Raw genomic sequence first — 16029 nt, forward strand, 5'->3', positions numbered from 1 at the left:
TTTAAGATAAGATTCTCTTTCTAAGAAAGCTTGTTTCGCTGTACCATAGTTCGACAACAATTCACTCTCATCTCTATAAGGTACTTAATGAACCAGTAAACTATAAAATTAGTTTTCACTATCACTTCCAAATATTTACCGTTATAGAGCTATTCCACGTCAAACCAACAGTCGATAAAAATCAATGTCTCCGATCATACCCCTGATTTTTTTTTCTTTATCACCAGATATAGTTTGTGTTAGATGGAAAACTGTGAATACAATTTTTTGAACAAGTTATGATTTTTTTGAAATGTCATTTAATCAACGCAGAAAAGTTTTACAGTTTTCTGTATAACCTTGCCGGATTTGGGAGTACTAAAGTTCTTTTTTAAAAGTATTAAATAAATTAAAAATGAGGGCCATTAAATGTTGTTTTGTATTTTTGACGCCACAATAGTAAAACGTTTTTTCAAAATCGAGGATTTCTCCCAAGGCTCAACTTTTAAAAATCTTTAAATTTTACATAAAATGTGCACCACTAAAGTTTATCTTTTTGCGAAGTTTAATCCAGTTTTACGCAATAGCTTGGAAATTATTCATGATTTTAAGTTTTGAAAATTAAATCTCAGCAAATTCGAACTTGCGGCGTTTATTCAAGTTGTCATACATATAATCAGTAGTTAGTATTGTTTATGCGTCACATAATCAGAGTATTTAGGAATAATTGCGATTTCTTCCCGTTTAGGTACATTATAAACATAAATTTTTCCCTTTTTCACTACTGAGTGAGAGAAAACCAATAGCGCACGAGTCCAAGTGTACTTGACTGCACTATCACCGATGATTGCAATTGATAAACATAACTACAAATGTGCTTTTAAACCGCATTTAAACTCTTTTTTACCAAATTGTAAAACCTTTGTGAGTAAAGATTGAAGCAGGTAAGTGCACAGTTCTCTAACTTTTGACAACAGCTCGACAACAGCTGAGAAATATTTAGCACTCTCTGTTTTGCCCAAAAGTTGGAATGCATATAAAATTCAAAGTGAATTTGGAGTCACGCGCCATTTGGCTGAATCCGTAAAACAAATGGACAAAACAGGGTATTCTTGCGGTACCACTACCCAGATGTAGTAAAACTTTAGACGCTCGAATCGTGAAATCGATAATCGATTTTTATAATTCGGATGAGGTAAACAGAGCGCTACCTGTCAAAAGAGATTTCATCACATTGCGCATCGATGGTGAAAAACAGGTAACTAAACTTTAATGGTCATATGAAAAAATTCAGTTTCAGAAGCGTCTTATGATATGCACTCTAAGACGCTTAGGGCCAGTTTTTCAGTGCACGGCCGTGGTTTAAACTAAGTTTAAACGCCCGATCTGGCTGGTTTAAGCTAAGATCAGCCAATCAAATGTCAGCCAGCTGTTCAATTTAAACTCAGTTTACTTAATCTAAGTTTAAACTGACACTGAAAAACTGGCCCTTAGAGTTTTATAAGGAGATATCGAAGGATGCAGAAAATGCTGTAGGATTCTCAAAGTTTGCATCCCTTCGACCGCAACACTATGTTTTGCCGGCGCACAGTGCGTAATTTGGGTGATTTAGGGGAAGGAAAATCGGAAATCGAAGTTGCTAAAAAAAAGTTCAGATACGATATGTGTGCGTATAGATATCTGATATAATAGAAAATCGGTCCCCAATTGTTAGAAGATTACCTGGAAGAATTCTGAGCTTGTGCAAACATGCCTGTTTTGACGAACGAAAATCGCCAGTTTTCCGGCCTTTATCAATCAGTGGGCGTATCCATCTCATTTCATAACGAGACCGCAGTCTTGGGTATACTTTGCATTTTACACATTGTAAACTTAATTAAAAACATTATTTTGAAATTTTAGACGGCAACCTTACATATCAATTACGCTCCTTTAGATATAAAAAAAAATGGGATTTCGCTTTTTTCATATAAGCATATAAATTGTTTGACAGCGTGTGACATTTGGATCTCTTCAGGAACCTTTAACTGGACATCTGTATATCAAGGGCCAATAGTAAGAATTTGCACAAAATTGCACAATTAAAAAAAAGTCGATTTAAAGTCAACCTTTGGTTAAAAAAAATCGGGTTTTTGTGTATTTTTGGTGACAAGAAATTAGTCAGTGGGATTTTTCTTATTTTGAGGCATGGCAAATCTCAAATCAAATCAAATCGACCTTAAGGTGAAGAAACACAAATAATAATTTAAGTTTTCTTTTTTTTTTGTTTTGATTTTTGTATACTTAGTTCTTGTAAAACACTATGGTTAATGCAAAAGGTGAAAACTGTCAGCCAAAATGGTGCGAAGATATTAGAAATCAAATTATATAATCATATTTATATTTTTTGTGAATATATTGCCTACTATGTATCTAATACATATCGCAAATATTAACAAAATCAGTCTATAAATACGGGCTTTCAAAATATTTAGACCCCGGCGCCACCTAACGGGTAAATTTTTTGCAGAAATATTCCTGCACATGCAACCAATATACGTGGAAAAAATAACCCAGATTCGACCATACCTAACAGAGATATATCACTTTTAATTTTTGACTATAAAGGCCCTCCCCTGGAAATGCCCATATAAAATATTAGTCTTATGGAATCACCCACATCCTTTGAAAGCGTAATTATACAGTATATTAGAAGTACATAACCAAAAAAAAAATATATATTCTAGAGTCAAAATTGTGGGAGCTATGATTTTCCAGGGATGTTGCGAATATTTGCATTCGCATTCATTATGCGAATTATTCGCATCATTTTACACATTCGCATTCGACATTCGCATCAAATTATACGAATGTTTTGCGAATGCCAATGTGTACATTGGCAGAGGATCCACTTTAATATTGATGAAATGGCTCTAACAGCCCGATTCTGTGCACTTGATAAATAAAATTTTTTTATAATTTGTAAATTTTTTCTTATTTATCAAGAATTGGAATTCTAGCACAGAAATCAAAAGCTCTTTTCTTGATAAATTATCGAGATTGAAAATACTATTGACAAGCGTTTACAAATTGAAATTTGATAGGAAAATTATAAATTTTGTATATTAAAGAATTTGATTCTATCATTTAAATACTGCTTGTGTCATCAGTTGAACCTGGGACTCGGATAATTTATAGCCGATATCTCTACCTACTCAGCTACGGCAGTCAAAAGGTTTTTTGCTTTTAAATTCGTATTTTTCATATGTGACAATGAAATCAGCTCCACTCATATGGAAATCAGTTCTCCTCTTGTGGAAATCGCAGAGCTTTTTATTTTATAAATATTGACACAGAATGCGATGGGAGCTTTTACTTGATAAAAATCGTAATAAAATTGCTTTACAAACAACACTGTAGGTAAAAATTAAGGTTTTGAAATATCACAGCTAAACGGCGAAACACGTAAACTTAATTTTGGCCTCTAGATTACGATGGCGTTTTCAGAAAATCCGTATCACGTCAAAATTTTGAGATATTTAGGGGGGAAGTTTTAGAGTTCTGAAAGTTAATTTTTCGTCGTTTAAAACACTGTGCTCAGGGTTTGAATTTTTTTCTGGGCAAAGGTTTTGATAACTGGGATCTTTTAAATTCAATGGCGTCCTCCGTTTTTTCAGATTGGCTCTAGTTTTTGAGATAACGGCGCTTGTTAATAATTACCTCAGTTTCAAGGTTATTTTACTAAAATGTTGCACGTGACTGTATTTTGATATTACCTTAGCTATTTCTGAAAATCATGGAAATCGGTTCACTATAACATATAGCTCCCATACAACTGATTGTTCAGATATGTGGTTTTGCTTTACAACTCATATTTTATTTCGTAATATTTTTTTATAATATTAGTTTATATACTATTTATTTGGACCTAAATTTGGGTTCTCTTCAATCCCGTTTTGGCATATTTTGCTAGTTTCGATTGCTTTAATGATTTTTTGAATATCCTTTGCCTCCGGCGATCGACCAGCAAAAGTCCGCCAACATTGAATTCAATCGTTTTCCAGCGAATCGGTCCTCAAAACACATAATGGATTGGTGAAATCTCTCTCCTACCTCGTCGGTTTCTGTTGAAAGCTGTTGCTCGTAAAAGTCAAAGTGACTGTGTAGCATGTGGATTTTAAGCGACATGTGCAAATCAAAGGCGTCAAAAGATTCCATCAAGTTCGCAATAAAAATGGCATATTCTGGTGAACGATTTTTACACAGAACGTGTTTAATTAAAGCCCGAACTGCATCCCATGCAACGGCTGCTGTGCCATCAAGAATTTCCAAGAAGCCTTGTTCCTTCATTAATCTTCTGATGTCCGTCTCATTAAGCACACCTGAGATAAAAATTATAGGGTTCTTAAAGCAAGAGAGATATAATAAAATATGTGAGCGAAAATCTCTCAAAAGAGCCACCCAAAATTTGACGATCAAGATATTTTGGCACAAATCACTTTATTCGGTTTACAACCACTTGAGAGATTTTCCCTCATATACAATCAAAAAACTACCTTCACGGATTTTTTCTACGGAAAGTTTTGGAAAGGCATTATTTTTCAAATATAGGAATGTAGTTTCGTTGACTCTAACCAACTGTTTGATGTAATTCTTTACAACACCTCGTTTGATATGAAAATCGGGAAGCATGATTTTATTAAGCGCTATCAAGGGCTCGTGAACTATATTGAATTGACCAATCGATTGTTCCTTGCTTTTTGGCCAATCACATTTGGTATAGTGATTGCATTTGGCTCTACTATCCCAATGACAGAACAAACAACAGTATTTAGTGTAGCCCGTTTGCATGCCTGATAGTAGTGAGAGAACTTTAAAATCACAGTTCACGCGCCACCTGTGCTCTTCGTACTTGATGCAATCTAAGATTAATTGCATTGTTTCGTATGATTCCTTTATTCCAACCGCATACAAGATGGGAACGGGTTTCTTGCTATCGCGATAGATTCGCATTCGCGAATGTGAAAAATATGACATTCGAAACATCCCTAATACAAACTGTTCTGGTACTCATGCAGTGCTGATGAAAATTTAAACTTTGCTCAACGATAACACCGTAGCATCTCTTCGTTACAAGCAATGGGATCAATTAGACAGTTTGTGTGCCAATCACTTGACGTATTATCCGCCAATTTCGATAAGTGATTCGCACTTTCAAACTCATTATAGGAGCAACTTGGAAACGATACACAGTGCCGCATAAGTGGGCAAAAATCGAAAAATTCGTTATCTGCAATGTGAATTTGTTTCGTATTTTTGTAAAGACAATTTATCCACTAAACAGAATTAAACAGACATTTCCCTAAAAAATTAATTATATGGCGCCAAGAAGCCACTAAAATCGACAAATTTTATACTAAGAATTTTAATAAGAGCATAGCCATGCGTAAGCTCTTCACAGAAAAAATTTCAGAAATATATTCTTTGAAATAAAATGTTGGTTTGACGTTTCTTGTTTCCATATAGATAGTAGAGAATTACAGGAATTAAAATTTTGGAATAAAATTAAACATAAGGAGCATACAATACATATACATATGTATATATATCAGTATTTCTTACTTTAAAAGTTCATCTCTTACCTAAATGAAAAAAATGAGATCAAATTAAGCATATACAACTTTTTCGTGCCAAGGATGAATAAATTCTCCAAGGCGCTAAAAAAAGGGCTAGGGGCAATTTTAAATTTATGTGGCCAAAAAAAGTATGTGGTAGCTAAATCTAACCACCAAAGGGCTATAACGGCAACACTGCTTGGGCCAGCCTTGGCAACTCTTCTCCAACACAATTTCATCGACAAGAAGCAATACGAACACTTAAAAGAAATGAAGAATCAGCTGCAACCTGGATGTATGATAGTGATTGGATATTTTGCCGAGAATTACTCGTTTATAGGGCAAGATGCTGTCCAGGGATATTACTGGTCGAATGAACAGGCCACTATGCTTCCTTGGATATGTTACTACCAAATATGCGATGAACATTGCCATGATATCGGACTACTTGAAACACGATGTTTCTGCTGTCAGTGAAGTTCATAAAATGCAAACTACCTTCAGTAAACAAGATAATTTATTACTCTCATTTTCGTTGGTGTTTCCGACAGGGTAGGAGTGTGATGTAATGTGGAACGATTTTCCGTCATCCCTTGTCAAATTTGGTTTGGAGACAAACCGGTTTCGGCGTTGTGCCATCTTCAGTGTCTCCAAACCGAATTTGACAAGGGATGACGGAAAATCGTTCCACATTAGATCATAATTTATTACTCTGACGGCGCAGCCAGCCAATACAAAAACAGAAAAACATTCTAAACGTTTGTCTGCATGAGCAGGATCCTGGAGTACCAGCCGAGTGGAATTTGTTTGCCTCTTACCACGGTAAAGGTCCCTGTGATGGGTTGGGTGGAACTATAAAGCATGGGGCGCAAACGCCAGTCTGCGACGGCCTTTTGATATGGTTATCACCAGATTCTAACTCTCATCGATATCTACAATAGGGAATAGGCCAGCGTACCTAATACCACAACTGTTTTTGTCTCGAAAGAAAAAGTTCTTGAGATGGAAAATTCATTGCAGATTTTCGGGTATTAAATCAATTCCAGGAACGCGGGGCTATCATTGTTTCATGCCAGCGTCAACAGGGACTATCACTGCAAAAAATGTTTCAGATTCAATCAGTTGCAAGAAAATCAAAATAACAGAGGATTTACTAGCACTGCAATTGGTTAATTCGGAAGTAATAGATGTTAGGAATGAAAAATGGTGAATTGGAAGAATATGTAGAAAATATTTGGTTGCTAACGAATTCGATGCCTCTTTGATGTAGCCTCATGGTCCTGCTGGGTGTTTTAAGTTTCCAACATGAAACAAAAGTAGTGAACGAGAAGAGAACGCAATTATTCGTAAATACTCTGATTATGTGAAGCATAAAAATCTCAAAAAATGTAAATAAATTATTTTAGCATTTTTCAATTTTCGGTATTTCGTTCCATCACATCAATCACGTCGAAAACTTATCATGTACAGAGCTGGGTCGTAATGATTCCTTTAGGAATTAAATTACTCCCAATTACAGATTACAAGGAATTGTAATTAGGAATCAATTCCTTCAGTCCACAGCAAAGGAATCGATTACTTCTTTAATTCCATTACAAGGAATTTCATATTGTAATTGGAATAAATTACGTGCTAGTAATGTAATTTTTTTTCCAATTCCTTTGAAAGGAATTGAAAATGTAATTGATTTTTTTTTTTTCAATTCCATTATCTGGAATTGCAAGCGTACTTTAGTTTTTTCAATTACTCAAAGGAATTGTAAAAGTAATCGAGAAACTGAAAGTTCATTCACGAATGTACAATGTGGAATTTTTGTTGTGGTCAAAGATTAAAATCGAAAGCACACATTGGACATCTTCTATGTACATATATCTATATATATAAAAATATTGTGTTCGTATATCACGGTCATCAAAACCCGAGAACGGCTGAACCGATTTGAATAATTTTTTTTATTATTCGGTATAATACCAGAAGCAATGATATCGCAAAAATTTTGAGGGTTGCCACCTATTTTAAAATTTTTAAACCCAATTATATTGATAAAATTAATGAGTTATTACAATATGGGTATCAAGTTAAAGAGGTTTACGAAAGATAACTGCTGGAAGTATTTTTGACGAGGGTTGCCGCCTATTTGAAAATTTAAACTCAGTCAAATTGTTAAAAAAATGAAATATTGCCATGTGGGTGTCAAACTAAAGAGTTTTAAAAAGGCTTACAGTCTACCATGAACACTTCCAGAAATATGCAATATGAAAAGTTCGATTTATATGGGAGGTGCCACGCCCCATTCTCCAACCATGCAAATATTTCTCCATGAATATGGAATGGGTCTTATATGTGTATATATCACCATACCCAGTTCTAGTCCTCTACCACAAATATATGCAGTTTAAAAATTCGGTTTGTATGGGAGGTGCCACACCCCCTTTCTATATCGAAACTTTTTTTTAGTCTATAACCATCCTTGGAAAGTCTGCAGTAGATTCCGAAATTTCAAAAAAATCAGTACGGCCTTTCTCGAGCTTTGCGAACAGAAAAAAACGCCTTTCAAAATATATATTAGTATAGACTAGCCAATATCTGCTTGTTTTGCGGCTTAGAACACTACTACCGATGAAAATCGATGGATAAATAAACAAGTTTGCAAGGGTTAAGTGAAATTGCAATAATTTTTTGTATGAAATACTAGCAGGAAATAATGTTACCCATACGCCACATCGTACATGACCGTATGATCATGTTAAAGTTTGAATTTTTTTCATTCGCAATGAAAACTTAAAATGAAAATAACTTGACTAAATCGTCGGTCCCTACGAAGAGTAGCACATTTCACTATTCGCGTGGAAGACTAGCACATTTCACTATTAGCGTGGAAGACTAGCACATTTCATTATCCGCGTCGAAAAGTAGCACATTTCAAATTTTTGCGTGGAAGAGTAGCACATTTCATTATTTGCGTAGAAGACTAGCACATTTCAGATTTTTGCGTGGAAGACTAGCACATTTCAGAATTTTGCGTGGAAGAGTAGCACACTTCAGATTTTTGCGTGGAAGAGTAGCACATTTCAGATTTTTGCGCGGAAGAGTAGCATATTTCACTATTTGCGTGGAAGACTAGCACATTTCAGATTTTTGCGTGGTAGAGTAGCACATTTCAGATTTTTGCGTGGAAGACTAGCACATTTCAGATGTTTGCGTGGAAGAGTAGCACATTTAAACTAAATCATAAAAGCATAATTTATATTGGAAATTCAAGTGCTTATTTTATATTTGTGTAATTCTATTATAGAATTCATAAAATTCCGACGGTATATCCTATGATTCCTTTGATTATTTTTGTCGCATTTGCTACTATATGACGAATAAACACAATTTATTTTTATATGAAAGAAAACCGCAACAACGGAAATTTTTTAGCCACTTGAAACTTGCACATTATTGCAATAAAATTTAAAGGGCTTTAATTCTATATACTCAAAAAATTCTTAGAAAAAAATTATTTGACATTTGGATGAACATTTTAGATTTTTTTAGTTTTCTATAAAGTTTTAAATTTGGGTTTATATCATGATTCAATAATACAAGGTTGTGTAATTTGTGACAGCTAAAATTTGACACTCCTCTATCTAGATTTGTATTTTGGAAGTAGGAGAAAGGGGAAGAATGTGATCGCATTTTGCGAAAACGGTAGTAGAATGGTACTACAAAAAGTACGCAAAGTATACAATTAGAAGTAAAATGTGTATTATTAATTCTATGCGAATTTGCAATATATTTGGTGTTTTAATGGAAATACTAAACAATACATAAAAATATGCATTTTCGAATTAAGTTCTTCGTCATTTCCGGAAACAAATCTAGAATGCCGACCGTTCAGCTATGCAAAAACTATAAATGCGGATCAATAGAACTTTTTATGCTCATTTCAGCCATGCCAAAATGATTTGGCGCAAGTAAAAAATGAAGAGGTTCTAGAAGGTTAAAGTTCAGTTTTTAGATATTTTAAATATTAATATGTTATGTAATTTATAACCAATTAAACAGCTAATGACGTCACCATAAAGGTCATTAATTTGTTCTTCAGCTGATGTACATAATTTATAGCTTTTTGTATTTTTAAACCAAAACCACTAAAAATCCAAGAAATATTATTTTTTCATGAAATAACCTTTTTTGAAAAAACTGCATAATTAATGGTAAAGAATTTTATATAATTTAGAAAGTACAAGTTATTATCTTTAATTCGATATTACATACTTTATCATGATCTACTTTTGGGTTTCAACAATTTAGTGATAATAAAAAATACAAATAAACCTCTTATATCTTCTTTTTTTACCAGTGACAAATAAATTTGGTATCGTTGAAATCAGCGTAAAAAGTTCTATCAATCGGCATGTTTGGTTATTTTATAGCTAAACGGTCGCTATTCTACACTTGTTCTAGAAAATTACGCAAACCAAGGTGACGCCAACGAATATTTAGTATGAAGAATTTTTGGTTTTACTACTAATATCACTCTAGAGTAAGCAACATTATGCACAAGTAAAGGAGCCGATTTTATGTATGGGAGCGAGAAGACTGTTTTATTACAAAACCTTTCTATTATTGAATCATGGGTTTATATGGACTTCTTCAGAGAATGAACTTTATTTTAATGAAAATTCTTAAAAATAAGTAAATAAAAATAAGTGGAAAACAATATCACTTTGAAATGAGGTGCTTTTGATATGACTGCATGTACATTAGGGTGGTCCAAAAACAGTAGTCGGAATTGTAATGCTCTCACTCCCTAGGATTGTTGTATATAGAAAAGTGTACCCATATTTTTTTTTTAAATCAAAAAATATTTAGTGGTCGTTCAAAGCGCTCAAAGTTTTCCATGTATTTTTGTATGGGAAAAAACAACTTTTCGTAGAAATGGTATAGAATTTTTGAAAATCAATATTTTTCGATCAGAAAACTCTGGTTATTTTCAGGAGACTTTCAATAATAATACGCAATTATTTATTTAACAATTTTTTAATACTAACGATTTTTTATTTGTCCCCCATTGCATTTTTCGGGGTTTTTGGGGTTTTTGGCGGACCTACAAATTATAGTTGCGATGAAAAAAGGTTAAATAAACAATTGGGTATTATTATTGGGAATCCTGCAGCTGAAAAAAGTTTTCCGATAGAAAAATAGTTTTTTTGAATTATATACCATTTCTACCAAAAGTGTTTTTCCCCATATAAAATATGTACATGGGAAACTTTGGGCGCTTTGAGCGACCTCTAACTATTTTTTGATTTCAAAATAAAAAATAGGGATATATTTTTTCGATATAGAACAATCTTGGGGGGTGAGAGCATAAAAATTCCGACTTTACTTTTTCACATGCATTTTTGGACCACCCTAATGCACATATATGTTTCTCGTATTTATAAATAGATTCCCTGAGGAAGACGCGAATATGCGTCCAAACGAGTAGGAGGAAAATAAACGTTTATTCTTGTTGTAATAAAATACCGAAAAGCTCCATACACAACATTAAACTCTCAGCTTAGTCGAGGAGAAATAATTATTACATACACGTATGTTTGGTTTTTGTACGGCTGCTAGTACCACTTTATATGAATTCGCTATTCTTCTACGCGAGTATCTGAAATGTGCTACTCTTCCACGCAAAAATCTTAAATGTGCTAGTCTTCCACGCAAAAATCTGAAATGTGCTAGTCTTCCACGCAAATAGTGAAATGTGCTACTCTTCCACGCAAAAATCTGAAAAGTGCTAGTCTTCCACGCGAATAGTGAAATGTGCTAGTCTTCCACGCGAAAATCTGAAATGTGCTACTTTTCGACGCGAATAATGAAATGTGCTAGTCTTCGACGCGAAAAGTGAAATGTGCTAGTCTTCCACGGTAATTTGAGATGTGCTACTCTTCGTTGGGAGCGACGAAATGACCTTATCTAAAAAAACGGTATACAGATCCGTAACATACTACTTAAAATTAATTTTACGTCTCTCGGCGTTTTTTGTGTAATTTTAGCGTCGTTACAGTGTTATCATCAAAATTTAGCCACAGCAACGAAATTTGTTTATAAAACTCTTAGGAGGTAGGATCTCCAGTCCCACAGGGCTCGTAATTCAAGCGGACTCTATCCTCATTTGTAACGCAGGATACCAGTAAAAGTACTTCAAAGGCCCCAGAAGGCACGCCATTTTGGGTAGAATTAAGGGTACCATAATATACACAATTAACTCAGTGCATTTTTATAGATACGCAGAGAACAGCAGTGCCCAAGGCAGCAACATTTATGGGTCTCAAGCGCGTTCGCGGTAGGATCTGGAAAATTTAACCGTTACCCTATAAACTGAACAGCTACAGTTTAAGCTATTCAGTTTTCTTAAAGTCCAATTAGTAATACTACTTAGGTATAAGTTGTTTATTCAAGGCAGTTAGCAACCAAGAAATTTAACAAAGCTATTGCAATTCAACAGTAAAAATTTTTTTTTCATAAATTTTTCGATTACATTTTAAATTACTTTGAGGAATGTAATTGGAAAAAAAAATCAATTAAATTTTCAATTCCTTTTAAAGGAATTGAAATAAAAGAAATTACATTACTAGAACGTAATTTATTCCAATTACAATATGAAATTCCTTGTAATGGAATTAAAGAAAAAAACAATTCTGGTTGGGCGCCAAGGAGGAGGTATTGGTTGGTTAGTTTGGTGTGACCTATCCTTAAACGGGTGAAGAAAGTAGTAAGTTCTTTCGAAACGGAAGTTGGATAAACGGATTTTTTGCATTCGGGATTAAAACCAGTGTATGGGTGATGGTTGGTAATTTGTTTTATTAGATCTTTTTTAGCTGAAGAGTGGAAAGTGATGGAGGGAGTTAGGTACATATTCTTAGCTGCCGTGTCGGCGTGCTCGTTTCCTTGTATGCCTTTGTGGCTGGGAATCCAAATAATTTTAATTTTATTCCCGTTTTTAACCAGTTGATCGCGGATTTCAGTGACAATTTCGTTGTAGTTGTAAATATTTTTTACGCATTCGATGACTGAGAAACTATCTGAATAAATGACAAACTTCCCTTTTTTGTTCGATGCATATTCGATAGCCTTTAGTATGGCGAGAGCTTCAGCGGTAAAGATGGAAGAATAAGTTGGAAGCCATCCACCGCATATGAGTGCCCCGCTTTTTTCGACAACAGCGAATGTAGTACTGTGGTCAGTTTTGAAACCATCCGTGAAAATTGGAACCCAGTCAGCTAGCTCTTTGTTAATTATTAGCTCATTGAAAAGTTGGACGAAAGTGCTATTGCATGTATTGCTTTTGATGTATGCATGTAGTTGTGCATCAATGGAAGAGGTTTGTAGTAGCCATGGTGCTTGCTGGCTGGCTAACTCTGGGTCTTTTGGTTACTATTTGGATTTCCAAGTATTTGCAGTAAGAGATGCTACGTCTTAGGGTGGACATGACACTGTGACTACGCTTGTGGCGGGACGCGATGCTAAAGGTATCAAACAGGAGTTTGTTGGTCGTATTCATTAATTTTGGTATGAGTTTAAGCGTGTTGGAGTATAGTCTTTCAGGGATAGATGGTAATCCGGCTTCAGCTAACACATAGTCGGAGATGTGGTAAATGCGTTAATGCTACGACGAATTGCGGCATAGTAGGGCTTAATAAGGAGCTTTAATTGGGAGTCGGCGCACCAACCGTAGATTGGGAGACCATAATCGATCTTAGATAGAACTAACGCCCTAGTTATATCGACAAGCGTGTTAGTGTGGATACGCAGATGTTTTGATGACAGGTATTTTATTATATTAAGCCTTGGAATAAGTTTTGTTCTGAGCTCAGAACAGTGATATTTGAAATTATTTTTGCTGTCGAACTTAATACCTAGTATTTTAAGATGGTTAACATTTTCTATGTCGGTATTGTCAATATCAGGCATGTTTTATTCAACCAAATAAAACGAAATTAGCTTATTTCCTATGTTAGCCTAATTTTGGCAGTTGTTTGACTGCAAATAGTGTCAAAGTAAGTTTTTGCCTCTCTGATTGGCTGAAGGAGACAATTTCTGATGCTGAATGGCAATGCCTCCTGTTCAATATACAAGCCAAGACAGCTTTTCATAAGCCAATATAATTATGTTGGGTAAGTCCTTCATACAAAATAAGCTAATAGCTTAAATTTCTGGACAAATAAAACTCGGCTATTAACGCGCACAGAGGACCAGTGGTGCTTGCGGCATATATGGAGGATTTTGCATTTCTTGTAGGATAGGACTGCTCCAGAAAAATCCCCCCAAGAATTAATATATTGTAGTAAAATGGTAAATGTGTCCTGTACTTTAGCTAGATCTTTTTCCCTGGTGTAAAAATACGCGTCGTCGGCGTAAATACTAAATTGCAGGCTACGCTGTTTTGATGCCATTTCGTTGAGTTTTTGTAGGGAAATTATGAAGAGCATGACAGACAACGGGGTTCCTTGCGGGATGCCGTTTGCGAGTGTGAAAGGGTTGAAGTAAACGCCATTGGCTTTAACTTGAAATCTGCGTCCGGAGAGAAACGACTTGATTAGATTATATATTTTCGGACCGATACCCCACAAAGCAAGTTGCTCAAGGACTGCATGAGCACCAACTCGATCGAAAGCTTTTTCGAAGTCTGTGGATAAAACAGTGACGTGATTTTTTGTTGAAAGTGCGTCACTGACAAAGTGTTGAAAGAGGAGAAGTGGGTCGAGGGTGCTATGGTTCTTTTTGAATGCAGCTTGGTTGTGATTAATTAAATTGTTTTTATTGACGAACCACATTAGCCTTTTGGTAAGCATTTTTTCCAGAATTTTACTCAGGCAGGGTAACAGGAAAATCGGCCGATAACTGTTGATGTCATTAGTTGGCTTGGAGGACTTCGGAATCGGAAGGAGTATAGCTGATAATCAAGTGTGGGGGTATGTGCCACTTTGACGAATTTTATTGTATAAAACTAGTAAAGTGTTTTTGGAGGATTTGGGAAGGTTCCGCAACATAATAATAATAATAGATTGGCGCTTACACATATATTAGTGTTTGGCCGAGCTTCTCCTCCGACTTGTGGCGTGCGCCTTGATGTTGTCATACAAAGCGGAGGAACCTACAGTTTTACGCCGACTCCGAACGGCGATTGTATTTTTATGAGAAGCTGTTTTTCATGGCAGAAATACTCACGGAGGTTTGCCATTGCCTGCCGAGGGACGACCGCTGTTAAGAAAAAACCTTTTTCTATATATATTTTTTTTGCGATGTTGCTTTGACCAGTGCTTGAACCCAGGTGCTGATGAGTGAAAGCGCGCAGTGCTTACCACTACACCACAGCGGCCGAGCGGTTCCGCAACTTAGGGTAGGAGATTCGATCTCTGACAGGGGTTCTACCTTTAGCATGTCGAAGAGAGTGTTCGAGTTCAGTGTAGGTGAAATCCACTTCCAGACTAAGTGCATTGTTCGAAACTCTGGATGGGCTATAGGGTTGGGAAAGGATTGTACTTTTATGATTAATGTACAGTGTAGGAAAGTTTAAAGTTTAAGTCTTCTGCGTAACTCGACCAGGCGTTTCCGAAGGCGTTGGCTATTTCTGTGGGTGAAGAAAAAAACCTATTTGGCAGTTGAATGATACTAATGGGAGTAGGTGGGAGTCCGGTTAGAGCATTGATTTTCGACCAAACTTTTTTGGGGTGGAGGATGGGTTAATGTCGGCCGTGAATTTGGCGATATAGCTTGCTTTAGCTATTTTAACATTTTTTTTTGAATAATGCATTAGCGTTTTTGTATTCTATTAAGTAGAAGGTGATGATTTATATGTGTGCCACAGGATTTGTTTCCTGGTTCTTAGGATGCTCAGGTTTTTAAAGGGGTAATATTACTTTGTGGTATAGCAATGTTAGCAGCCGATTTAATGGATTTTGTGATATTGGCGGTCAACTGATGTATGTTAGAGGTGTTCCACACTTTAAACGTTTTTTCACACTTTGATTGATAAAGTTCCCAATTGGCATCATCGGTGTTGAATTTCGGAGCTCTGGTAAGCCGACACGGGTCTAACTTGGCTTGAATAACTGTGAGGATGGGGTAATGGTCGCTACTGTACAAATGTGTAGCGCCTTCCAACTGCAATTTGGGCTAAATTAGGAGGGTACTAACGTTAGGTCTACATTGGTGAATGTGTTGTGGGTAGAAAAATGAGTGGGGGACCCGACATTGAGGATTACTAAATTTTGGTACCTCGCTCATTGGCCTTTTCGGATCCTCATAAGGGGCTCCAAGCATTTAAGTCCCCTAAAATAATGGTGGGACTTTGGGATTCGGATAGAAGTGAGGAAATGTCGGTTTCAGAAAAGGTTTGAGCTGGGGGGATATAGATATTATTTATAGTAAATGAGGATGGCAGATTTATTTCGATAGCTATTGATTGGAT

Source organism: Rhagoletis pomonella, unplaced genomic scaffold (genome assembly GCF_013731165.1).
Source record: "Rhagoletis pomonella isolate Grant_MI unplaced genomic scaffold, Rhpom_1.0 Rhpom_scaffold_00305, whole genome shotgun sequence".
NCBI lineage: Eukaryota > Metazoa > Arthropoda > Insecta > Diptera > Tephritidae > Rhagoletis > Rhagoletis pomonella.